Genomic DNA, 25,078 nt, shown 5'->3' with positions numbered 1-25,078 from the left:
GATGGTTGTGAGCCACCATGTGGTTGCTGGGATTTGAACTCTGGACCTTCGGAAGAGCAGTCGGGTGCTCTTACCCACTGAGCCATCTCACCAGCCCAGGGATGCAGGCTCTAATCTCAGCTCAGCCACTGCACTAGGCACATTTCCAGATGTTGAGATCAACTACTGGGGGAAAAAAGCAAGAGCAACGTAAAGGAGGCTTACAATTCAAGACAGGACATAGGGGCTCAGATGGCTCAGTGGTTAAGAGCATGCACGGCTCTTGCAAAGGACCTGAGTTCAGTTCCCAGAACCGAAGTTAGGCAGCAAACACACCTAGAACTCCAGCTCCAGGAGTTCTACATCTCTGGCCTCTGTGGGCACCTGATGCAGACAGACAGACAGACAGACACACACACACACACACACACACACACAAGGTGGGGAAGGCAGAAGTCAGGGGGACAGGTGGCAGCGAGTCACACTGTATCTAGGGTCCGGAAGACTAGCCCAGCTTTCTCTCTCTGGTACAGTCTGGGACCTCCAGGCCTTGGAATGATGCCGTCCACAGTCAGGTTCAGGTTTTCTCACCTCAGCTAATCCAGGGTAGAAACTCTCTAATGGATGTGCCCAGAGGTTTGCCTGCTAGGTAATTCTACATCTTCTCAAGTTGACAGTCAGCATTAAGTATTACAGCCACTTTAAGCTGGCTTTGGGCACGCTGCCCAAACTCCCTGAGCCACCATTTCCTCCGGATCGCCAAGGTCTTCGTGACTGTTAGAGAGGGAATCTAAGGATTCCTCGACTGCTTTACGCTGATGTCCCCAACTGAGTGATATTCTGATGGTGGAAATGACAAACCTGAATGCCGGGGCACAGTGCTGGGTCACACACAAACAGCTGTCTAACCAGTTGGAATTTCCCAAATGACACCTGCCACCCCCGCAAGGTGAGACTCAGGGAGTCAGCTGGAAATGCAGGTTTCTGAACCCCACTCCAAACCTCCTAAGTCAGGATCTCCAGGAAGAAGTCAGAGATACCCTGGTAGCCAGCGTCCCTCTTGGTGGCTCTCCCACACACCTGAGAACCCAGAAAGCAACGCTGTACAGTCTGCTTCCATGGCCCTTAAATTCTGGGGTTGGGGTGGGGCTGGCACAGGCTGACAACACTGTTCCTAGAAAGGTGTGACATCCCAGGCTGCTCCTACCAGCTTACAAAGCATGACAGGAGCCTCGGAGTCTGACCCGTCCAGGTGCAGACGCCAGTCCTTCCACTAGCTTAGCCTGTGACGTTGAACACTGACTTCATCCGTTAAGAGCAGCCTTCCTGTGTCCAATGGCAGCTAAGGACCCCAGAGTTGTTGCTATGCGCAGGGGAGGTGCTAGGCGTGGGGGGCAGAGGATCCCTGCAAAGCTGAACAGGAAGGGAACCGCTCCCCTGTAGGCCTCCCTGTGGCGCCTCTGTAGCAACAGGCAGGCACTCTAGGGATGGAGTCCGCGCTTCCTGGAGACACCCTAAGCCCTAGGCCTCTACAGCGGCAGAGACTCTCCCTGGTGGAGGGCAGTTTACCAAGAACAGAGGCACAGGGTTAAAGAGAAAGCAACACAGTGGGTGACAGTGCAGACTGCAGCTGTCCAGGTTCACTCCCGGCTCTGCCACTTCAGCTCAAACACCAAACCCCTGGGTCCAGTTAGTGGCCCCCATTCCTCTGGTTCTTTAAAGATTCTCGCCCACACACCTACACAATACCATCCAACAACTTCCCTGCTGGTGTGTCTAGCTCTCCCACAAGCCTCCCTCACGCTCACGCTTCCTGGAGAGCCCAGACACCCCATGCCTGGCACCATATGTTAGTCCTGTTAGAATCCCACCATTGTCTGCCTTTCAAGCCCCCTTCCTCCCACTTCTAACTGCATCTCTCCTAATTCCCCTCCCCCCCTCTGATGCTGCCCCTGGATCTGCTAGGGTTCAAACTTTAGGATTTGTTTTCCTGAGGGTCTCAATCTGCTCATCCCAGAGTTGCGCTGAAGAAAGACTTCAGGAGAATTACTGTGACTTCCCTCCCATGGTGGGCAAAGCATCGAGTCCAGACAGCTGCCTTGGCACAATGACTGTGGCTGAGGTGAAGAAGTAAACTGAAGGAGAGCAATGACCAACACACACATACACACACACACACACACACACACACACACACACACGCGCGCGCACACACACACGGTGCTTAAGAACTTCGACCAGAGACCATGAGACACACACAGGCACATACACAAATCCCTTGGACTCTAGAGTCAAAACACCCAAGTTCAAATCCAGCTCCCAGAACTAGAAAGATGACTCAGTGGTTAAGAGCACTGGCTGCTCTTGAGGAGGACCCAGGTTCAGCTCCCAGCAGCCACTTGACAGCTCCCAACTGTCTGTAACCCCGATTCCAGGAGATACAATGCCCTCTCCTGGCCTTCTTGGACTCTGTGCATATCTGGTGCATATAGATACTTATACATACACATATATGCATATTCTATACATACATGTAGGCTAGACATTCATATACATAAGATAAAAGAGAGATAAAATATTTTAAATCCAGTTTGGCCACCTTCTGGCTATGAGAGACCAGTAGCCTCTGGGCCTCAGCCTCCCCAAGGATAAAACAGGAATGATGTGAAGTGCCTCTGGAGAGGCTGATGGGAGGAGCCAGGAGTTGATACCATAGCATGCTCAGTCCTGTGCCTAACACCCTGCACCCTCAACAGACTCCATCATTATCACAGAACGTCGAAGAGGGGCGACCCCCACAGAGAGATCAGGAGCAGCTCTGAAGCAGAGGCACTGGGCGGCCACCAAGAGCCTCCACCCAAGCCCTGAGCCTTCTCTGGAGCTACTCGGCCCGGCTGTCCTCATACCGTCTCTGTTGCTGTGATAAAATGCCCTGACAAAGAGCAATCTAGGGGAGAAGGGTTTGTTTCCACTCAGAGGAGACCGAGGAAGAAGGAGAAAGGAGAGAAAGGGGGAGGAGGACGCCGCCATGAGGAGCCAGTCATGAGCACGTGACCAGGAGAAACAGCGAGTAACAAGGGACATGCGGCTGGAGTGTAAGTTAGAACAGCTCCAAGGCCCATCCAAGCTAGGCTTCCAGCTTGTAAATAAAATGCCAGGCTTATATGTCTTTCATAGGGGCTAGCTGGAATATAGTAATTTATATTACATAAGATGGGTCGACAAGCAGGGCGTGGTGGCGCACGCCTTTAATCCCAGCACTAGGGAGGCAGAGGCAGGTGGATTTCTGAGTTCGAGGCCAGCCTGGTCTACAAAGTGAGTTCCAGGACAGCCATGGCTATACAGAGAAACCGTGTCTCGAAAATAAACCAAAAAAAAAAAAAAAAAAAAAAGATGGACCGACAACACGAATCTCCTCACCTCCGTCCACCCGCGTCCCCCAGGGTAACATGGATGATAGCACAGGGACCAGTGCAGCCCCTTCCCGCGCTCCAGAAGACTCCAGACAGGGCCTTGGATTAGAGTTTGCAGTCTGAGCAAGATCTGTGTTCTACCTCAGAACCCACATAAGAAAAGCTGTGCGTGGGGTTGCTGGAGCCATGACTCTTGGAGAGGACTGGGGTTTGGTTTCTGGCACTCATATCAGGTGGCTTACAACCACTTTGTAACTCCAGTTCTAGGGGATTCGGTGTCCTCTTCTGACTTCTGTGGGCCACCTACATGCACACGGTGTACACAGACTCATGGAGGCACATACAAGACAGACAGACAGGTCTTTAATTAAAAAAAAACTAGGCATGGTGTTCCATACATGTAACCCCCAAACTAGGAAGGTAGAGACAGGGAGATCCCTCGGACTGAATGACCAGACGGCCTGGCTGACTTGGCAAATCAGTAACCGACTCTGTTTCAACAAACAGAAAAGGAGGGCAGGGTAGACAGTTACGCACACACACATGCACGTGCATGCACACACACATACGCACTATGCACAAACGTACAATACTGAGGTCAGAACCATCACAGCAGCAATTGTCCCCAATACTAAAGACTCGCCCCGTGCATCACCTTCAGCCCTGAGAACTTGTCATCCGTCCTCAACCATGCCACACAGCGGAAGGTGTTAGCACCCATCCTAGGTCAGAGATGCCCATTCACCAAAGAACCCTGGCTGGGACTCCGCAACAGAGGTGAAACCCTTGCCTGTTGGCCCCAGAAGCGACACACTGAACAGAAAAAAACCACAGGATCAGGGACCTGGATTCAGCTCCGAGTCACTGAACTGAACTTACTGGGTGGCCAGAGACAAGCTCTTGTCCTCTCTGAGACTTTTCTGTGTGTGTGTTTAAAAGTTTGGTGCACGCGAGTGCAATATTGACGGTACACTTGTGTGTGATGTGTGCATATGGGTTTATGCAGGTACATGCTCCCATGTCTGTCGGGCAGAGGAGGGCAGCAGGTGTCCTATGTTATTGGGCTCCAACTTTTCCCCTTAAGGCAGGATCTCTCACTGTACCTGGAGCCAGGCTGGTAGCCAGCCAGCCCCTGGGACCCTCTTATCTCTGACTCTCACAGGCCACGCCCACCTCTTTACAGGGAGCTGAAGATCTGAAGTCAGGCCCTCACGAGTGAGTGAGCAGCAAACACCCTATCTACTGAGCTGTTTCCCCATCTCTTTGTCTCCCCAAGAGGAAGTAAGTCTAGAGGATGCCCACATTCCATTCCCAGGGACTTCAGTTGAACTCTCTTGCCCTCTTATGTCTCCCCTACCACCCCCACCCTGCCCACTGTTCCTGGAAGCACAGGAGGAAGTCCGCTGACCACCCAGAGACTCGAGGAAGAAATGACATCCAGGAACCACAAAGCCACAGAGCCACCTCGGGTAGGGCTGTAGTCGGGGATACAGAGCTGGTGTCCCTTGTAAGCGTGGCCCCTGACCTCGTTTCTCAGTAGGCAGGGGACGTAGGCTCAGGTCCTCTGGGTTTCTGGGAGCTGGGCTGTGAGAACTGGGTCACTGGGAGAACGGCAAGGCTGAGCTTGAGTGTGGGTTTGAGATGGGTCGGTCCAGCCGGGGAGGACACCGAGCCTTCGTACCAGGGATGGTGGTCTAGCAGCATTTTGCATGGCTATCTTCTACCTTCTCCATCCCCACAGAAGCTAAAACCCAGCCTCTGGAAGTGCACCAGCACAGCCACACCCTTAGGTCAGGGCATGTCTCTTAGTGGACAGGGCGCCTCTGCTCGCTCCTGCCCCCTACAGTCTGTCCATCACATAACAGCCAGAGCCTTTCTGAAAACAAATCCAAAGGGGTCTATATAGAAGATCTCCAGGAACCTGACATCACTCTTAGAATGAAATGCCAATTCTTCACTTCCCCTCCCCTGACGAGCCTCCTTCCTATCCATCTCTTCCTACTCCTGTCCCCCAAGGCCACCGCTCAGCCATATCGGCCACCCTCCACCGTAACAGGCCCCATCACTGATTCTATGCGCCTCCTGTTATTGCGGCCCCAAACTCCTCCTCCACATCTTTACCCTGCTGCCCTCCTCCCGGCTGTCCTGCTCTGGTCACCGACTCCAGCCTCCACATCTCCGCCATTCTCCCGTGTCTCCCCGTTTTGCTTCTTTCCCTCTCTCTGGAACGATGTTTCTGGCGGGCGGCATTGCACGTGGTGTCAGATTTTCCCCTCACTGGACCTGAGCTCCTTGCAGGCTGGGATTTGATGGCCACAGAGATCGTCGGATGCCTTCTTACAACTCTGTAGGTGAAGACAGACTGGACCGGCCAGGGCCAGGGCCAGGGCCAGGGCCAGGGCCAGGGCCAGGGCCAAGGCCAGGGCCAGGGCCAGGGCCAGGGAGTGGTAGAACACACACCCAGGCTGGCCTAGTGCCCAGGCTGTCTCTTCTAAACCTGCTCGGGTGGGGCAGACACGGGAAGCTATCAGGAAGGGGATCGAGCCCACCTTCTCTCCTAGGGCCTTCTGTTGAGGTTCAGGGCAGCTGGGGTTGAGGTTATCTTGGCCCAACCCTGGAAGGAGGAAGGCTTTATTGACGGGAACAAGTAGTCCCCAAATGAGGGACACCACCAGAAGCCATCAGTGTGTTCCTCTGTATAACATTTGGACCAAGATAGGTACCCATTCCACAGCTCCCACAGGCTCACCCATCAGTCCGCCACCACAGGCTGTCCCAAAGGGATGCTTGGCAGAGGGTGGAAACTCAGGGTGGGGGAGGGGAATGTATGAGCCTAAGCCCTACAGCCAATCAATGGCAGGACATGCCCGAGGGTGAGGGGCTCCCCTGCAGGGCCAGATCCCCTTCCCTAACCTGAGGAACACCAGGTACAGTGGAATCCAAATCTGGTAGAATGCAGCTCAGGGTTTGCCAGGCCCCGAGGGCAGGGGCGGGGCTCACGAGGAGGAGCCAGGCTGAGACAAAAAGGGCCCTGGAAGCCTGTTCTAGGCCAACTACTGGGCTTGGGGGATGATCTGCTCTGAAAGAGAACACTGATGTCAGAGGACGGTGTGGCAGCTACCTAAGTCAGACACGTATGGACACGATCAAGAATGTCACGTTGGCCCCAACGGAGAGCAGCCCGAATGTTAGTCACGGATATTTACACCTTTATACCCAACAGGACACAACTCAGCTTAACAAAGAGCAGATTCAGGAACAGGCACCAGGAGAGGATAGGAACCAGGCCCCAAGAAGCTTTCGTGTGTTAAGAGTGGACACTATACAGCACACACAACCAAACAGTGCATGGAGCTTGGGGATTCTTTTTTTCTTTTCTTTTCTTTTCTTTTCTTTTCTTTTCTTTTCTTTTCTTTTCTTTTCTTTTCTTTCTTTCTTTCTTTTCTTTTCTTTTTTTTTTGGAGACAGGGTTTCTCTGTGTTGCCCTGGCTGTCCTGGAACTCACTCTGTAGACCAGGCTGGCTTCAAACTCAGAAATCCGCCTGCCTCTGCCTCCCAAGTGCTGGGATTAAAGGCGTGCGCCACCACTGCCTTGCTGAGCTTGGGAATTTTTATGGAAGAATAGGAAAAAGGACTGTGTGTCCCCAAAGGGGACTGGAGCTCCACAGGAAGACCAACAGAGTCAACTAACCCGGACCCTTGGGGCTCTTAGAGTCTGAACCACCCACCACAGAACATACACAGGCTGGACCTAGGCCTTCCTGCACATATGTAACAGATGTGCAGCTTGGCCTTCAGGTGGGTCCCGAACAACTGGTGCAGGGGGAGGGGCGCTACCCTAAAAGCTGTTCCCTATCCATGGGATATGTTTTACTAGTTGGGCTGTCTTGTCTGGCCTCAGTGGGAGAGAATGTGCTAGCCTCGAAGAGACTTGGGGCGCCAGGGGAGGGAGGGTACTCAAAGGAGAAGGAGAGGGGGAAAGGACTGTGGGAGGGGGTAATGGGAAGGGGGTGATGGAGAGGGGGGCAGTCAGTGGGATGTAATTAAAAAAATTTTTTAAATTTAATTAAGAAAAAAAAAGACTTGACACTGATAAAGTCAAAGGCAAAGAGAAGGGACAGCACTCACACCTGGGACAGCCTGGGTGGGGGACTGATGGGCGGGTCTGTGGGAGCTGTGAAATCGGTACCTTGGACTGAATGTTATGCAGAGGAACACACTGTCGACACCAGGCTGCGTGTGCCCTGGGAACACTGCTCACAATTATGGCAGCACAAGATCCCTGTGCTAATGTCATCTTATCACAGTTGGGCCGTGACAGTGGCTGGGCTCTGTGGAACCCCTGGGCTCCCCAGCACTGAACCAGGGACCCTGAAACAGGACCTGTTCTAACTCTTGCAACTATTGTCCAGAAAAAGTTCCAACAGTTCAACATTAGAGAGGAAACCAAGCTCAGGGAGAAGGTACAAAGCAAGAGGTTGACATGGGCAAGAGGGCTGGAGCCATAGCCCAATGGGTAGAGTGCTCGCCTAGCATACACGAGGCCCTGGGTTCTATCCCCATGCCTGCGCAAACCTGCAATCCCAGCACTCATGAGGTGCGAGGAGGAGGAGAGTAGCTACCCAGAGTGATCAGGACAGCCTGGGCGACATGAGATCAAAGCTCAATTGTTAATTAAATGATTTTTTAAAAAGTGATGAGTGGCGCACGACTTTAATCCCAGCACTTGGGAGGCAGAGGCAGGCGGATTTCTGAGTTCAAGGTCAGCCTGGTCTACAGAGTGAGTTCCAGGACAGCCAGGGCTACACAGAGAAACCCTGTCTCAGAGGCTGTTTGCCCTTAAGCCTGCCAGCACCCCCTGCAGTCCCTTCTTCTCTGAGCAGAGGGGACGCAGCCACTCTCATGTGCTCAGTGGACTCCATTCTGCAAAATCACTGCTCAGTGAACTCCATTCTGCAAAATCATTGCTTAGGAAATGAGTCCTCCTCCCCGCGAGAAGGCCTCGACCCCCTGCATCCCTCTCCCAACCACATGCCAATGAGGTCATTTCAGTCCTGGATGTCAGCCCATTTATCAGGAGCTCTGACGTCTGGCTGGGGGGAGGGTGGGGTGTCCTACTTAAACCCTGGCTTTCCAAGCAGAGCACTGGGAGGCCTTGGGGTTAGAGTCCCCACCCTTGGTGTTAGCCATCATCTGGATTCAGAGAATCATAAAACATTTCTTGGGACTATCAAGGGCTGCCACAGCCATCTCTCCATCTTTTCCTGTGCCAGCTCTGCTGAGCATGCTCTCGAGGACCATCTAAAACAGGGGCTGTGCTGTCTCCCCCTCAGGGCACAGGGCCAGAGCTCAAGGGTCATATGCAACAGGCCCACCGTCGCCTGGCAGGCCCACACGTGGTCATGGTTGGGCTCCGTGTGCTTAAGGCTCTAGGAGCCTGAAAATGGCTGATGATGGTTCCAGCTGTGTCATTTTGCAAATGGGGAAACTGAGGCCTGGAAGAGAGAGTGTGTCTTAGTGGGGTCTTTACACTTGGCCTTGATTCTCCTCACCAGGCTTGCCTGGGGCACCTGCAGGGGCAGCAGGTGGGAGGGGGAGGTTCTGGCTCCAGGCAGAAGTAAATATTGACAGGCTGTGTTTACACTGTAATCTGAGTGCTCCTGGCTGCTGCCCACACCCACACCCTCACAGCTTCTGCATCCCAGCCAAGAAGGCAAAGGAGCAGGCCAGGAGGTGGGCTTGGGGAAGTCTCTTCTGGGCCGGGGGCGGTGCCACCTACACACAGGAGGCGCTTGATCAGAAATCCAAGGGCACCGCCAGTCAGGGTCCTAGGCAGTGCCAGACTTGGAGTGATGGTCACTAGAGCCAAAGAGATGGGAGGTCGGACTGGGTTCCTGTTCGAGCTCAGCGCTCATCAGCTGTAGGACCCAGACCCAGGAATAGAGAGCAAGGCGTTTCTGTCAACAAACCAAACCAAACCAAACAAACAAAACAAAACAATGGACCAGACCACGGGTCTTTCCATCCCAGCCAGCACCCTGTTCCAGGAGTCCCCAACAGGTCTGCTCGTTGTCTACCATCTCCATCCCCAGGGGCTTCCACGGGAAGGCTAGATGCAGTGGCAGCTAGGGGCCAGAGCCGTTTGGTACCCAGTTCAAGTCCTCGGCTCCCATAGCAAACTCTGAACACCTGCTTTCACAACCCAGACCTAAGATGCCTTGTCCCTGGGCTTGAAGAGAAGACGTAAGCGTGTAAGGGGCAGGGGTCAGGAGCCCTCACCCCCTAAGCTCCGGAGTAGCTCCCCACTGTCCTTGGAATAGAGACCCAACCCCCTTCCATGGCCCTCCCAGAGTGCGCCTGCCCTGGCCAGATGCCAGACACCAGCATCGGGTACCCAGAACGAGCCTAGAGGCCAACTGCCTGATCTTGCCTACACAGATGGCATCACCGTCTGAAGCCCCGCCCCTTCCCACTCTAGTTTCTGTGTCGGTGGTGGTGCGCAGGCCGAGTTTTTCCCCCTTTCACTATGAACTCATGGCAGTCGTCTTGCCTCTGTCTCTTCAAGGTGGGATTACAGGCTTGTATCAAAAAGCCCGGCTCCACTCAGACTCTTGAAGAATGTCAGGTTCCTCGTCCCCACCCCACCCCCACATCTCCATAGCAACAGGAAAGGCGCTTGTCATTTCCTTTCCTGCCCATCGGCTTGCCTATCAGACTGTGGCAGAGACCTGCCAATCTCAGCCACACTGACATAGCCCAGAGCCTCGTGCTGTCCCAGACGGACTTGGTGGCTGCATGCAGTGAGGATGGATGGCCAGGAGCACCGAGTCACTGGAAGTGGACCGGATGGAGCAGACATGCAAAAACCTATCTATTGGCTGGTTTCCATCCTTGTGGGCACCTCCTGCCCTCCATGCCCTTCACTCCTGAAAGGGTGGGAGTCTCTGTGGGTCCTAGAAACTGGGGTCATTCTTTCCCAGAAGGCTACAGGATCCGGCCAGCCTGGCGTGGTGGTGCACACCTTTAATCCCAGCACTCCGGAGGCAGAGGCAGGCGGATTTCTGAGTTCGAGGACAGCCTGGTCTACAGAGTGAGTTCCAGGATAGCCAGGGCTACACAGAGAAAAACCACAAAAAAACACAAACAAACAAACAACAACAACAACAAAACAAACCAAAAACAAACAAACAAACAAAAAACTGGGGCCATGCAAGCAAACCATTACTGCATGGCTACTCAGCCACGAACAAGTATAGACACAGGGAACATCCTGTGTAACCCGGTTTCCAGGACAGCCCTGCTTGCCCAGGGCAAGGTAGTTGTCACCATACTCTCAGAACGCCTCGCCTCCTGTCTTCAAATAATAACGCTGCCCCTTGTGTTTTTAATAACGTTCTTGCATGGTTCTATGCCAGTACCCTCGTGATAGCACCCTCAAACCCAGAAAACGTCTGTCTGTCCCACACGATAAGAAAGGAAGCACAGAAAGGGAGGATGCCTGACCTAAAGTCACATAGCAAACTCACAGGACACCAGGATTTCAATGTGGGTCCTGGATCTGGTCTTCGACCTCCATCCAGTGACGATTTCCCTCCATTCATCAGTGACCCAAACGCTGTCACCCTCCCCAGTGCGGAATGCCAAGGACTAGCCCCCGAAATACGGTAACCAGAACAGTGTGGGAGTTTGAGCTGTCTCCCGCTCAGCCCCTGTGTCTGGTTAGTCCGCCTAGCATCTGGCAGGCTCACGCCTTCTCCCTGCCGCCTAGCTCTGTGCCCCAGGAGCACCTCCGTCCCATCTCTGTGCCTGCTGCTGGGTGGTTTGAGGACAGCTGGGGGTAGGAGATATAAAAAGCCTCTTGGGAGCCTTCATCCTACAGCTTGCGCTGAGGGCGGACAGACAGAGGGAGGAGTAGGGAGGGGGCTTCCGACAGGAGGCCATTAAGAATATTGCTGATTTTCTGCCAAGAGGTTAGGGACCTGGGTGGAGAGCTGGGAGTACCAGGGAGATCCAGCGCCAACAACAGGAAACAGCCTGCTTGGGGAGCAAAGGAACCCCATTAGGAATCTGGGGGACAGAGGGAAAACGTGGACTCTCTGCTGGTGGGGTGGGAAGCTGGATTTAAGATTCAGAGTGGAAGTCTCGTCCTAAATTTCAGCCCCTCTTGGGAACAATGGCAAGAGAGCCAGCGTTAGGGGGACCCAAGGAGGCCTGACGTCAGCCCTCACCTCACCCACTCACAGCGCATCAACACTGTGCGTCAGGCTCCCACCTCCCTCCCCGGGCAGGGCAATAGAGGTCTCTGCTCTAGGTCCCCGCTGTTTCCCATGCCTCCCTTGTCTCCTCTTGCCTGTCCCACATACTTGTGGCAAATCAGCCCTCTTCTGGTCCTGCACTGAGTCGTCCGTGTCCTCCTCACACCTCTGGTCTGATATCCCCCAGGTTCCCCCTGACTAGAACACATTTTTCTTATTCAGATCACATCGGCTTAATGACGCTCCCACCTCTCCAGCCAGATGGGAACACTTGCTGGGCATGACATAGCCACCTCCCTGAAGGACATGGCCCCTGGCCTGAGGATACTTAGGGATAGGCAGAAGCCCCATCCACACAGTTTGGGTCACTTCTTGCCTTGTACAAAGTCTGGCACAGAACAAGCATCCTGTAAGTCTCCGATACGCAAGAAATAAAACACTCTGTTTAGATGACTGTCTCCCAAATGTGATCAATATAAACGGTTCTTTCAGACCAGCAGATAGGCTGGATGGGTAGCAGAACTTCCCAAGGCTGTAAAAGAAAGTAAATGGTATTCGAGCCAAACACTCTCACTTGGATTCATCTCAACCTGACCCCCCACACCATCCTGAAACATAGGAACCATTATCTCTTGATGGAGACAGCACACAGCGGGGTTATAGCACAACTTTACCAAAGTCCCTGTGGAGAAGGGGAGGAGCTGGGATTAGAACACAAATCTATTTGGGACCAAAGTCTAAAGTCTTTCTGATGGGCTAGGAAGCTTTTCAGGTCAGAGATGGCTCAGCCAGTTAAGAGCAGTTGTTGCTCTTACAGAGGAGCCCTGGAATCAGGCCCAAGCACCAACGATCTATTACTCCAGTTACAGGAGATCCAACACTCTCTTCTGCCCTCCGCAGGTACCAGGCACACATGCAAGCACTCACACAAACAAATGTAAAAAAATAATTTTTTAAATGTACCCAGGGCAGGGTGGGTTGTTAATTAGTTGGTTTATTCAAGCTCAGGTTGCCCTTGAACACAAGATCTGCCTGCCACCCCCAAAATCCTGTGATCAGAGCATGCAGGACCACACCAGACTTTCTCGTGCTTTGTGAGGAGGAAAAGGTTCCCTTCGTGAGTGGCTCAGGCCAGAGTGGGTACAGAGAGAGGGTGTATGACCTCAAAGTTTCTCCCTTTTTTATAGCTCTCCCACATTCTCAAGCTTTAAAGCAAGAGCTGGCCCACAGGTGACACATTCCCTGGCCATGAAACTAGACGTGGGTTCCAGGACAGCCCTGGCTGTCCTGGAACTCACTCTGTAGACCAGGCTGGCCTTGAACTCAGAAATCCACCTGCCTCTGCCTCCCAGGTGCTGGAATTAAAGTCGTGCGCCATCACGCCCGGCATCCTGGGAGATTCTTAATGGGGGAGGTAAGTCGGGTCCAAGATGATCTCTGGGCACCTTGCGGGGAAGAATTAAGTTATCAGTCTCCAAAGAGACAAATGATGTCTCAGGCGAAAGACGCCAGTGGGTAAGAGAGAGAAGGGCTCTCTAAGGGAGACTTAATTTCTGACCAGGCACGGGTTGGTCCTGAGGCTGTCGCTGGAGCATCTTCAGCTCTCTCCGCGATGCCCCTCCGTTCCTCAGTGAACCCCTCAGGCCTAGAAGGGACATCACAGATGTAGGTAAGTCTCTGGGACCAAAAGGCAGAGAACCCAGGTAGATCTCCTCAGGCCACACAGGATGTCCTGGGTCCAGTACACACGCCAAGAGCCCGGCTCTAGGGGAGGCAATCAGAGGTCCACAGGGAGAGAAGAAGCAAATGGCCCTGGGTGTGATGGAGAGGTAACCAGAGGCCTTGGCTCTCGGCCAGAGTCAACTCATCACCCCGAAGCTCTCAAAAGCAGCCAGCTCTGGATTAGATGGATATCAGGCTTGAGGCTTGAGCCTCCAAAGAAGTCCTTTTCCTCAAGGACCCCTTTACCTTGGTGCTTTGGCCCACAGGAGTCAGCACCTGGGCCGCCCTCTGAGGATTCATTACTGGGAGATGCTGGGAACACCAGATAACCCTCAGAACCTCAGACTATCCCTTCCTCTCTGAGCTATCCCCCCACTTCCCATGAGCCTGGCAGCCAGTGTAGGATCAGTGTAGAAGAAAAGTGCCCTAGTCTCCCACAATGTCTAGAGAGTTCTGGAATCCCAAAACCACTCGGACTATGCGGGGTGTGAGCTCAAGTCCAGCTGAACCCTAACGACGCTGAATCGACCCGGCCTAGCTGCTCACGGTCTCCAAGCCAAACCAAGCCAAGCTCCGGGACTTGCACACCCCAAACCTATCTCACCGACTCTTCCTCAAAATCCAACACGCGACCCCAAGTCTTCCACGCCAGGACCAGCCCAACAGCCCAGAACCAAGGTCCACGCGAACCGGACACCCACCCCCGCAACTCCCGTCCGGGTCCAAGCCAGTGAACAGCGGGACACGGGCCTCAGCTAAAGGGGACGCCCAGCTCGCCACGAACCAGCCAGGATGCCATCGCCGCCCCGCTGCCGGAACCGTCGGGGTTGCATGGAGCTGCAGCGGGCTGCGGGAGTACTCACCGTCGCTCGCGGGCTCCGAACGGCCGGGCTTTGGACGCACCTCCCGCTAAGGCTTCAGCTCCGGGTGCGCTGGGCTGTGCTCTACGCTCGAACCTCACGGCTAGCTGCCGGGGCGGCGCTCGCGGCTGGGGCGCCCAGGCCAGAGGGCGGGGCCCGCCGCGAGCCAATACTGAAGTGCGGGGGCTGCAGGCCCCGAAGAAACAGCCAATCAGGAGCGTAGGTTGGACTCCCCCTCCTTAACCCTTGGCATGCTGGAGCGCTGGATACTCTAGCTGCCCGGGACACCGGTGGGTCCAGGGGTGCGGGCCCGAACCTCCAGCTTGGCGTGCCTAACCTAGACCTCGCCGGGACCCTCTCGAGGGACAGACGGAGCCGGTGTCAGGCCCACCTGCTCCCAGTTGGGGTTCTGGGAGCCTAGGCGACCTTTGTCTCCTGCCTGGCGCCTGCACTGTAGTATGACCCTGGGCACTGCAGCTGTGGGGTGTGCTTGTGTGCAAGAAGGAAGAAGGGCAGAGAGGAGGAGACAGAAAGGGGGGAAGGGATGGATTTCGCATGCCTGTGTGTTTATGTGGAAAGACAGAAGACTATATTTGGGGATTGTTAGTGTGTGTGTGTGTGTGTGTGTGTGTGTGTGTGTGTGTGTGTGTGTGTGCGCACCAGCGCAGGCGCGCGATTCAGAGAGGGGAGAAGGAAAGAGAAATGGAATGGAATGAAGAACCGGTAGGCGGGGGGCACTTAGACCTCCAGTAGAGAAACTTTCTCTTTATGCCCGCTGCGCAGGTGCAGGCGAAGAAAGAACAGGAAACTGTACGAACTGGGTGAGCCGTGCATTTGTGACCTGTCGGGCACGCATGTGGGTGTGGTAGGAAGAGGCTTTGTGGCCCTGCTGTGAAAGAGTAGCCCATGAGTGAGTCCCGTTTGGTGTGCATGTATGTTCGAGCATGCAGTGTGAGAGATACACACGGCAGAGATTTATCACAACATTGTATCTACACAACGTTGGTTCAGTTTGTGAGTACAGAGAGGTCAGTGTGTCCTGTGTGGGAAATGTGTGTTTTGTTTGTGTGACTTTGTTATGTGGCTGGTTTGTTTTTGGTTTTTAAGACAGGTCTCGGGCTGGAGAGATGGCCAAATGGTTAAGAACATGTATTGCTTTTGCACGGGGGGTGGGGGTGGGGGACCCAGCACCCGTATCATCTGGCTCACAACTGTCTGTAACTCCAGCTGCAAGGGACCCAGTGCCTTATGCTGGCATTTACAAACATCTGCATTCACATGTGCACATACAAACACATACATGTAGGTAAACAAACAAACAAAAAACAGGCAGACAGTGGTGGTGGCCCTTGCCTTTAATCCCACCACTCAGGCAGCAGAAGCAGGAGGATCTCTTGAGTTTGAGGCCAGCCTGGTGTACAGAGCAAGTTCTAGGACAGCCAGAGCTACACAGAGAAACCCTGTCTTGAAAAATCAACCAGCCAACACACAAAACAAACAGAGATGGGGCTCAGTAACCTAGCCCAGGCTAGCCCAATCCTACCTCTGCCTCTGGAGTGCTTGAGGTTACAGGTGTGCCCACCACACCCCACTTATTTGACTTTGGTCATTCCCTATATTTATATGATGCCAAGAAAAGAAACTAACGTATAAGGGATATGAGATATATGTTCAGGGACAAAGAAATCCTGGAAGATGTGAGATGGGGGTTCAGGAGAAAGGAAGGAAGGAAGAAGGGGAGGAAGAAGAGGAGAAGGAGGGGAGGGAAGGCCTGGGTAGTCTTGCCTACCATCCATTAAGAGGGAAGGAGGAGGAGAGGACAGAGTGGCTGAAGATGGTGGCAGGCTTGGGAAGAGTAGGGAAGCAGAAACCCCCTCTCAGGGCCTGTCCCTGAGTATCCCTTGTCACACCAGGGAAAGAAAGACCAGGCTGAGGGTTTAGATTCCAGGGGGACTGTCTGCTCTTCCAATGTGTGTCTGTGGAAGCTTGGTGGGGTGAGAGAGGGGACCCATGGAGTGGACTCAGTGCTCTATAGCCCCCACCACTTGGCAGCATCGAGTTTTCCATTGTGGAGGTTGGGGGCGGGGGTGGCTCCCAGAGCTTGTACATTGGTGGCAGCAGCAGGATTCATGGGCAAAAGGGCAGGCTGTTCGGAGTTGTACATGCATGTGTGGGTCTCAAGGATGACTGTGCCCAACATGTCAGAGCCCATCTATGAGGCAGACCACGTATACACACCATCAGCCCCTGACCTATTTCTTCTCTCTTTGGGTTGTTGTTGTTGTTCTGGTTTTGAGCCAGGTCTCTTGTAACCCAGCCGGCCTCTAACTCCTTATAGAGCAGATAATGGAAGGGGTCTTGGGACTTCTCATCTCCTTCCCAAGTACAGAGATTCGAGGCACTCGCCACCATGCCCTGCTTATGGCATGTTGACTGCGTGCACACTGGCAAGCACCCCACCAACTATGCTTCGGTCCCAGGCTGGTTTCAGCTTTTTGGCTCCTCCTCAAATGACTTCCCAGGAGTCTCCGTGTGTCACTTGGGGAGATCTCTTAAATCCAGGACGATATGAAAGCCTACCCCGTCGCCCAAGCTCTGTGCTTGTTAGTACATGGCTATGGGGACTCTCTCCTCTCTGAGCCTTAGTTTTTTCAAAAGTGGGGGTTGCAGCATGTCTCATTCTACCACTGGGAAGGCTCTAGGAAGTCATGTCTGTTGTACATGCTCTGTTGCCAGCTACAAAGCCTGAAGCCAGCTTGTTCTACTTATTAAAAAGTTCAGGGGCTGTTTGTGGTGGTGTGTGCCTTTTATCCTGGCACATGAAAGGCAGAAGCAGGCCAGGCAGTGGTGGTGCATGCCTTTAATCTCAGCACTTGGGAGGCAGAGGCAGACAGATTTCTGAGTTCAAGGTCAGCCTGGTCTACAGAGTGAGTTCCGGGACAGCCAGGGCTACACAGAGAAACCCTGTCTCGAAAAATAAAAAATTAAAAAAAAAAAAAAAAAAAGAAGAAGAAGGAAAGAAAGAAAGAAAGAAAGAGAGAAAGAAAGAAAGGCAGAATTAGGAAGATCTCTCTGTGAGTTCACAGCCAGCCTGGTCTGCATAGTGAATTCCAGGCCAGCCAGAGCCACAAAGTGAGACCCTTTAAAAAAGAAAGAAGGGGGCTGCGGCTGGAGAGATGGCTCAGCAGTTAAGAGCGCTAGCTGCTCTTCCAAACGTCCTGAGTTCAATTCCCAGCAACCACATGTTGGCTTACAACCATCTGTAATGAGATCTGATGCCCTCTTCTGGTGTGTGTGAAGAGAGCGACAGTGTACTCATATACATAAGTAAATAAATATTCGAAAGAAAGAAAGAAAGAGAAGGGGGAAGGAGGGAGAGAGAGAGAGAGAGAATTGAGAACGGAGCAGAATGAACCTGTGCTGTCAGGGTAAGACTTAGGTCTGCTATGAAGGGGGACTGACGACTAACAGGTATCCCGGAAGCTTCTGGTCTGCTTTGTGACGTCATGGCTTAGGGACACAGAGTGAATGTGTTCAGGTGGGAAAAGTCCTTGAGCAGCCTCGTAGCCTCTGTGTGCCCTTTGTTCTCCAGTGCAGACCAACAATAAATTACAAAAAGGGTGTGGTGGTGGCACAAGCCTGCAGTCCCAGCACATAGGAGGCAGAGGCGTGACGAGCAGGCTGGCTTAAGCTATGTAAGTCCAGGACAACCTGGGCTACCTGAGATCCTATTTTAAAACCAAGAAATAAAATATAAATAAATAAATAAATAAATAAATAAATAAAAGCTGGGCGTGGTGGCACACTCCTTTAATCCCAGCACTTGGGAGGCAGAGACAGGTGGATCTCTGAGTTCGAGGCCAGCCTGGTCTACAAAGTGAGTTCCAGGACTGCCAGGGCAATACAGAGAAACCCTGTCTCGAAAAACCAAAAATAAATAAATAAATAAATAAATAAATAAATAAATAAATAAATGGTCAAGTCCCATGACCACATTTTGCCCACACACACCATAGACATCCTGGAATGTTCTATCATGGGTTGGCAATAGCAAGGTGTGGTCCTAGCTCTGTGAAGATGTGGAGAGGGCCTGGCAGGATGGCTCAGTGGATAGGCCGTTTGCCACTGAGCCTAATGACTTGGAAGTCACATGGTGGAAGGAGAAAACTCACTCCCACAAATCATTCTTGGCCTTTTCCCATGTGCTTTGTGACACACATGTGTGCACACACAGAGAGGCACATGGACACACACAGAGACACACATACTCACATACTCTCATACCACACTCATACACACAGAAAGACACAAGGACAGAGAAAAAGGCACACACACACACACTTTCACATCAAATCATTCTCTGACTTTTTTCCATGTACACTGTGACTCACATGTGTACATACACAGAGACACACAAATACACACATACACAGAGACACGGTTCACACACACACACTCACACACATACTCTCACATCACAGACACACACACAGAGACACATGTACACACACACACAGACACTCACATACTCTCACACCACACACGTACACATACACATCACAAACACACGGACACACAGTAAACGCAGAAGTACGTCTTAAGAAGGCAAAGGAGAGGGGCGATGCCTTCCCAGTTCTTACAGAGCCATGCAGCCTGACAAAGTTACTGGTTGGGCAGGCACTGAAACCAGGAGTAGATCATGGAGACTTCCTGATGCTGTGACCAAAGCCTGTCTGTGACACCCTGCTGATGTAGGAGAGGCTACTGTCAGTGTGACGAGCCTCTGACACCCAGAGCCTCACCCAGGGATCTAGAGGTCCTCTCCTCCAGAAGGCTTTCTGAGAACCCAGGGATGCCTAGCTTTACCATGAGCCGGACACATACTGGGTGGCTGGTGCTCTGTGGTGTCGGCTTGACAACTCTGACCGTTCTGAAGCACAGGGGCCATGATTCAACCTGCTTCCACATCGCTGGTGAGAGGATAAAAGAAAGCAGCCCGTGTGCTTCCACACCGGCTCATGCCTGGAGTTCAGCACTTGGGAAACGGAGTCAAGGGGATCACAAGTTCCTGCTCCGGGCCTGAGAGATGGCTCGGTGGTTAAGAGCACTGGCTGTTTTTCCAGAGGAGCCGGGTACTAGTCCCAGCACTCTCTCAATGGCTCACAACCGCCTGGAAATCAGGCGCCCTCTGCTGGCCGTCGTCAGTACCAGGCCTGTGCACGGTGTACAAACACTCATAGAGACAAAACACTTATAAACGTAAAATAATAAAATTAGGCTGAGGCTGGAGAGATGGCTCAGCAGTTAAGAGCACGGACTACTCTTTGGAAGGTCCTGCGTTGAAATCCCAGCAACCACATAGTGGCTCACAACCATCTGTCATGAGATCTGATGCCCTCTTCTGGGGTCTCTGAAGACAGCTACAGTGTACTTATGCATAATAAATAAATCTTAAAAAATAAAATAAAATTAGTCTGGATGGTGATGTCCCACACCTTTAATCCCAGCATTGGGAAGGCAGAGGCAGGTGGATCTCTATGAGTTCGAGGCCAACCTGGCCTACCCACTAAGTTCCTGGACAGCCAGGGCTACACAATAGAGAGAACTTACCTTGCAATTTTTTTCCTTTTAGAATAATTTTTTCTTTTAGAATAAACAAAGAGATCCCATCCTCCTAACTGCTGAAATGCATGACCCCCTTACTGTGCACCCAGCACTGGGCCAGGTACTTTTCTGTACGAATCCATTTATGTCTACAGTAGCTCAATGGATATGGATATCCCCATTTCACAGATGAGAAATCAAAGCTGGAAAGGTAAAAGTGCATGCCTAAGGCCATGTGTGGGAAATCTGGCACAAAACGACTTGTCTATTATTTTTTAGTCTGATAAATGTTTTTTTCCTATTTTTTTATTTTTTTATTTTATTTTACTTTATTTTATTTTTTTTGGTTTTTCGAGACAGGGTTTCTCTGGGTAGTCCTGGCTGTCCTGAAACTCACTCTGTAGACCAGGCTGGCCTCGAACTCAGAAATCCGCCTGCCTCTGCCTCCCAAGTGTTGGGATTAAAGGCATGTGCCACCATGCCCGGCCCTATTTTTTTTTAATGTGTTCTGCTTCGTATCCTCTTTACGATTGGGTGCGGATAAATAGGAGGGGAAGGCAGGCATGTGCCACTGTGTCGCCACCCTCCCAGCCCTCTTCTGCATTGTCTCCGTTCTCTGTATTGAGCAGCTAGCTCATTCCATTGGGAGAACTGAGTTCGGTTTTCTGGAGGAGCTATTGACCTTTCCAATCCTCCTGGCCCTGCCTCCTGAACTCGAGACTTACAGGAGTGTGTCACCACACTGAGTTTATTTAGTGCCGCGTTCCTAGGGCTTTGTCTGTACTAAGCGAGCACTCTATGTCACTCTGTTCACAATGGAATGAGCTGGTTAAGACTTAAACAGAGACGGGTTGGTGGATATAGGAAAGAACGTCTGAGCGTGGGACTAGGGCCAGGCAGAGTGGCCAGAAGGGAGATTATAGTCAAGCCAGCTTAGCCACAATGACTGGTCACTCGGAGAAGGGGCAATGAGTGCTGGAGATACTTACTGGGGCAGAGCGGGGAGGGGGGCGGTGAGGGGGCCGAAAAGGAGTGAAAAAGTCAGAGTTGGCTATGTGGAGAGTTTCACAGAGTCAGTCCTCCAGGTAGTGGGTCTCATCTGTGCAAAGCTCCAGGCATGGGAGGGAGGAAATGCCAGGCCTTTGAAGCTGGGGCGAAGGAAATGCCAGCAGCTGAGCACTGGGAAGGGCTGGAGACTTCACCCTGGGCCTTCCGGGGACTGCTCATGCCAGAGACCTTTCGTGGAGAAGGAGCCTCTGGGACAAGGCAAAGCCTGGCAGGTCCCAGGGCCAGGCAGGGGCTCCACTGCAAAGCAGTGGCTGCCCACGGCTACAGACCTTGGAATGGGGAGTGGGATGGAGAGAGGCACCGAGCCAGGCGCCCTTGAAACAGAACCAGGTTGTTCTGCCTGCTGAGTCCAGGGCATGGGAAAGGTCAGGGCCACCCTGCCAGTCCCAGCCCGGGGTGAGGGCTCAGGGCTTCTGGCAGGCTGTCGTCTTGGTCAGAGCCCCTGGAATTTGAGGCAGAGTGGGTTAGTTAGTTGGTTAGTTAGTTAGTTAGTTAGTTTTGAGCTTTCTTGTACCTAGGCCTCTGAATCTTGCTGCCTGCCTCCGTTTCTTCATCTCTGTCTGCCCAGGACTTGTCCCACGCTAGTGAGCTCCGGGCTCCTCCCTTCATTTCTTTTTTTGTTTTTTTGTTTTTTGTTTTTTGTTTTTTTCCAAGACAGGGTTTCTCTGTGTAGCCCTTGCTGTCCTGGAACTCAGAAATCTGCCTGCCTCTGCCTCCCAAGTGCTGGGATTAAAGGTGTGCGCCACCACGCCCGGCCCTCCCTTCATTTCTTTTCCTTCCTTCCTTCCTTCCTTCCTTCCTTCCTTCCTTCCTTCCTTCCTTCCTTCCTTTTTTCTTCTCCTTCTCCTTCTCCTTCTCCTTCTCCTTCTCCTTCTCCTTCTCCTTCTCCTTCTCCTTCTTCTTCTTGAGACAGGGTCTCACTTTGTAGCCTGGATTACTCAGGATCCTCCTGCCTCAGTTTCCCTGGATGCTAGGGTTAGAGGTGAGCACACTACACCAGTTAAGTCAGACTCCTTGGTTCCATTCTGGGTCACTGAGCTGACCCAGGAAAGTCTGTTTACTCTCCGGACGCGGGCTCTGAGTTGAGAGTGCTTATCTACACTCTAAAGGGATGCTTGGAATATCAGGTTGACTTCAAAAAACGGGAAAGATGCAGCATAAATCAGTCGACCTCAGGGACTGGGAAAGAGACCCCGGATACAGCCGTTCCTGCTGCCCATTTCTCTGGACTAACTTAAGCCTGCAGCTCAAGCTGCAGAAAGAAGCAGCAGGGCGTGGTCAGATGTCCTTCAAGCTTGTACCAAGCTTCAGAGCCTTTGTCAAAGCTGTGCCCTCCTCTTGCATGCCCTTCTTGCAGCTGCTAGCTGCCCCCAGGAGCCTTAGATCTAACCACTTAGATCTAACAGGGAGCAGGTAGGGGCCTTCCCCATCTCATTCCACCTCCATACGGCTGTCACACACACACACATATACCGCCTGCCCTATCCTGCCAAGTCGACTTCCTCTGGTGGTTTCCTCTGCCTGACCCCAATTCCGCAGCCCATTCACAGCCCTAGCACACAGTGCTCCATAAATGTCAATCAAACTCCTGTCTGCAGAGACGACTGCTCTAGGCTTCATAGGACACACCCACCCACCCCCATTTAACAGAAGCAACCCTGGGGCCCAGGTGACTGCATGCGGTGTGGCCCTTGGGTTTGAAGAAAGCTCTGTGGGATCTCCAGGCCTCAGTCTCCTTGGCTATGAAATGAAAGGCTGGGCCTCCAGTTTTGTGACCCCGCTGGTCCTTTGGCATCATCTGAGGAGCTATGAGAAGTCCTTGATGGCCAAACTTTCCTGATCAAGCGACTCCTAATCTCTAGGGAAAAGGTCCCAAAACGTAGAAGACCTGGGACGCTCTGTATTCATGGATAGAGAACACAGAGCTAGCACTAGGTGGGAAACCACTCTTCTTGACAGGATGCAAAGAGCGGGACCTGGAGCTGTGTAGAGGATTCTGGTCCTGACCTACCACTTCCTTTCACAAGCCTAGCATGGAGAGCCTCGGTCAGTGTGTTCTAGGTCACACAGCTGGGGAATGGCCTCGTGGGCTTTCCTCCAGCTCTGATGCTAGGAATGACAGGCCCTTGAGAGAAGGTCCTGGGCAGGTTCAGGAGGAGAGTGGGCCAGCAGGTCTCCTCCCAGTCCGTGCTTCTAACGTCCGGGTTGGCTGCTGTCCCTGTGGCCTGTCAAGTGTGTTGAGATCCCACGGTCCCGCAGTCCTCCAACCACATGACTCATACTGCTTGGGTTGCTGCTCGTCTGTGGAAACACCATGAGGTCATTGGGCCTCAGCCACCTCCTAGCCCAGCACATGCCCGGGCACCTCCACTACCCACTACGGCCCAAGCTCCAGTTGTGGCAGGCCACGAAAGACATGTAGTCAGTGAGAGTGGGCGCCTGGACTGGGGTCAGGTAGAGCAAAAAACCAGCCAGACATAGACCCCATGTCCATTACTTACCCCTCATCGGTGCAGCCTAGGACAACCCCCATTCTTGCACGAGCCCTACAGATGGTGTGTGTGGAAAGGGCTCCCAGCCAAGTGTGGCAGCTCATGCCTACACTCTAGTACCTGCAGAGGCAGAGGTGACAGGATCAGGAGTTTGACACCAGCCTAGGCTGCAGAGTGAGTTCTAGTCTAGCTTGAGCTACTTAGTAAAACCCTGTCTCAAAACCAAAAAGACAGAAAGCAGAACTCACGGGTCCCGCAATACTGGGTTTTCCACAGGGCACGCATAACCAGGCTAGCCCTCACGGAAGTTACCTCAACTCCTGCCCTGTTAGGTCTCAGTTCACAGGGCGTCGCTTCAAATAGGACCTCCTTGGCTGACCTGGGGAGGGTCCCCTTCCTCCAGCCACCTGACCTCATGTCTTCACTGTGCTTACCAGACTTCACACTTAGTTGTTGTTTCGTTTTTGAGACAGGGGCTTATGTAGCCCAGGCTAGCCTCACACTTGCTATGGAGTCTAGGATGACCTTAAACGCCTGACCCTCTTGCCCCATCTCCCAGGTACTGAGTTCATAGGTGGGTACCACTGCAGTGGTTCGTTTGTTCTAGACAGAACCTCTCTATGTAGCCCAGGCAAGCCTCAAACTCATCATTCTCCTACCTTGCCCACCACCCTAGCACAGTACATAGCCTGTCTTGGTCATGCATTTTAAGTGTACAAGTCAATGATTTTTTAGTGAATTCCCAGAGCTGTGTGGCTGTCAGAACAATCTGCTTGCTTTCTGTTGTCCCAGGCTGTCACCAGCATGGCTACATCACCACAGTTACTCCAGGCAGCAAATGAGGTGGCGCCCCATCTGTGACCTACCGACCTTCCCAGGATGCAGGATGAGAGGCAATCTATTTTATGTATTTACCCCAGAGAAGAGCACCCTCCAGACAAGCTGAAGACCCCTCACACAAAGCCCAGCTCACGGCGTCCAGTCAATGGGAGGGGCTCGCGCGCCCCTCATCAGGGGACTATTTGTCGCACAGAATTGTGAGTGGCACACAGATGAACAGACTTGGGTAATGTGGATCAATGTGAGCTCACCCCTAGAGCACCAGGCCACACCCTAAAAGCAAGGTGGACAGCATGCACGCCATAGGACACTGTCATTGAAACCTGAATGACACTCAGGAGGCAGAGGCAGGTGCGTCTCTGAGCTGGAGGCCAGCCTGCTCTACAGAGTAAGTTCCAGGACAGCCAGGGCTACACAGAGAAACCCTGTCTCAAAGCCAAACAAACAAAATCTTGATTGGAGCTTAGAATACAAACTATGTGAGGGAGAAACCTCTAACTGAACCTGAGATTTGTCCACTCTGGGGAGGGGTCAGAGGAGGGGCTGCAAGGGGCTACCCAGGGACTTCAACCATTTCTGACGGTTTTTATTTTAAAAGGAAAGAGATGCTGGGTGTGGCAGCATGTGTCTGTAACCTTAGTAGGGGCAGAAGGATCAGGGATTCAATGTCAGCTTGAGATATATAGCAGATTTGGGGACAGCCTGGGCTATTGAGACTCAAGGGCAGTCTGGCTATGTAAGACTCAAAAAACTAGACTTTAGGGGGGAAAAGAGTTGAAGGAAATCTGCTAAAATGTGAGGCTGTGTGAGCCCTGGGCTGTACACTAATGTGCACTAATGTCCTC

General features: G+C 52.6%; 1 protein-coding gene across 1 annotated transcript in view; it reads right to left on the bottom strand.

Annotated features, from left to right (window-relative positions):
- The window catches only part of Ece1 (endothelin converting enzyme 1), a 95,740-nt gene extending 81,364 nt beyond the window's left edge, over window positions 1-14,376 (bottom strand). Inside the window, exon 1 of the mRNA XM_029539613.1 lies at window positions 14,233-14,376. The gene's annotated coding sequence lies outside the window, so the exon portion shown is untranslated. The remainder of the gene's footprint in view (window positions 1-14,232) is intronic.
- Between the last annotated feature and the right edge of the window lie 10,702 nt (window positions 14,377-25,078).

Source organism: Mus pahari, chromosome 6 (assembly GCF_900095145.1).
Source record: "Mus pahari chromosome 6, PAHARI_EIJ_v1.1, whole genome shotgun sequence".
In the NCBI taxonomy this organism is placed as follows: Eukaryota; Metazoa; Chordata; class Mammalia; order Rodentia; family Muridae; genus Mus; species Mus pahari.
This window is presented reverse-complemented; position numbering and strand designations above follow the sequence as displayed.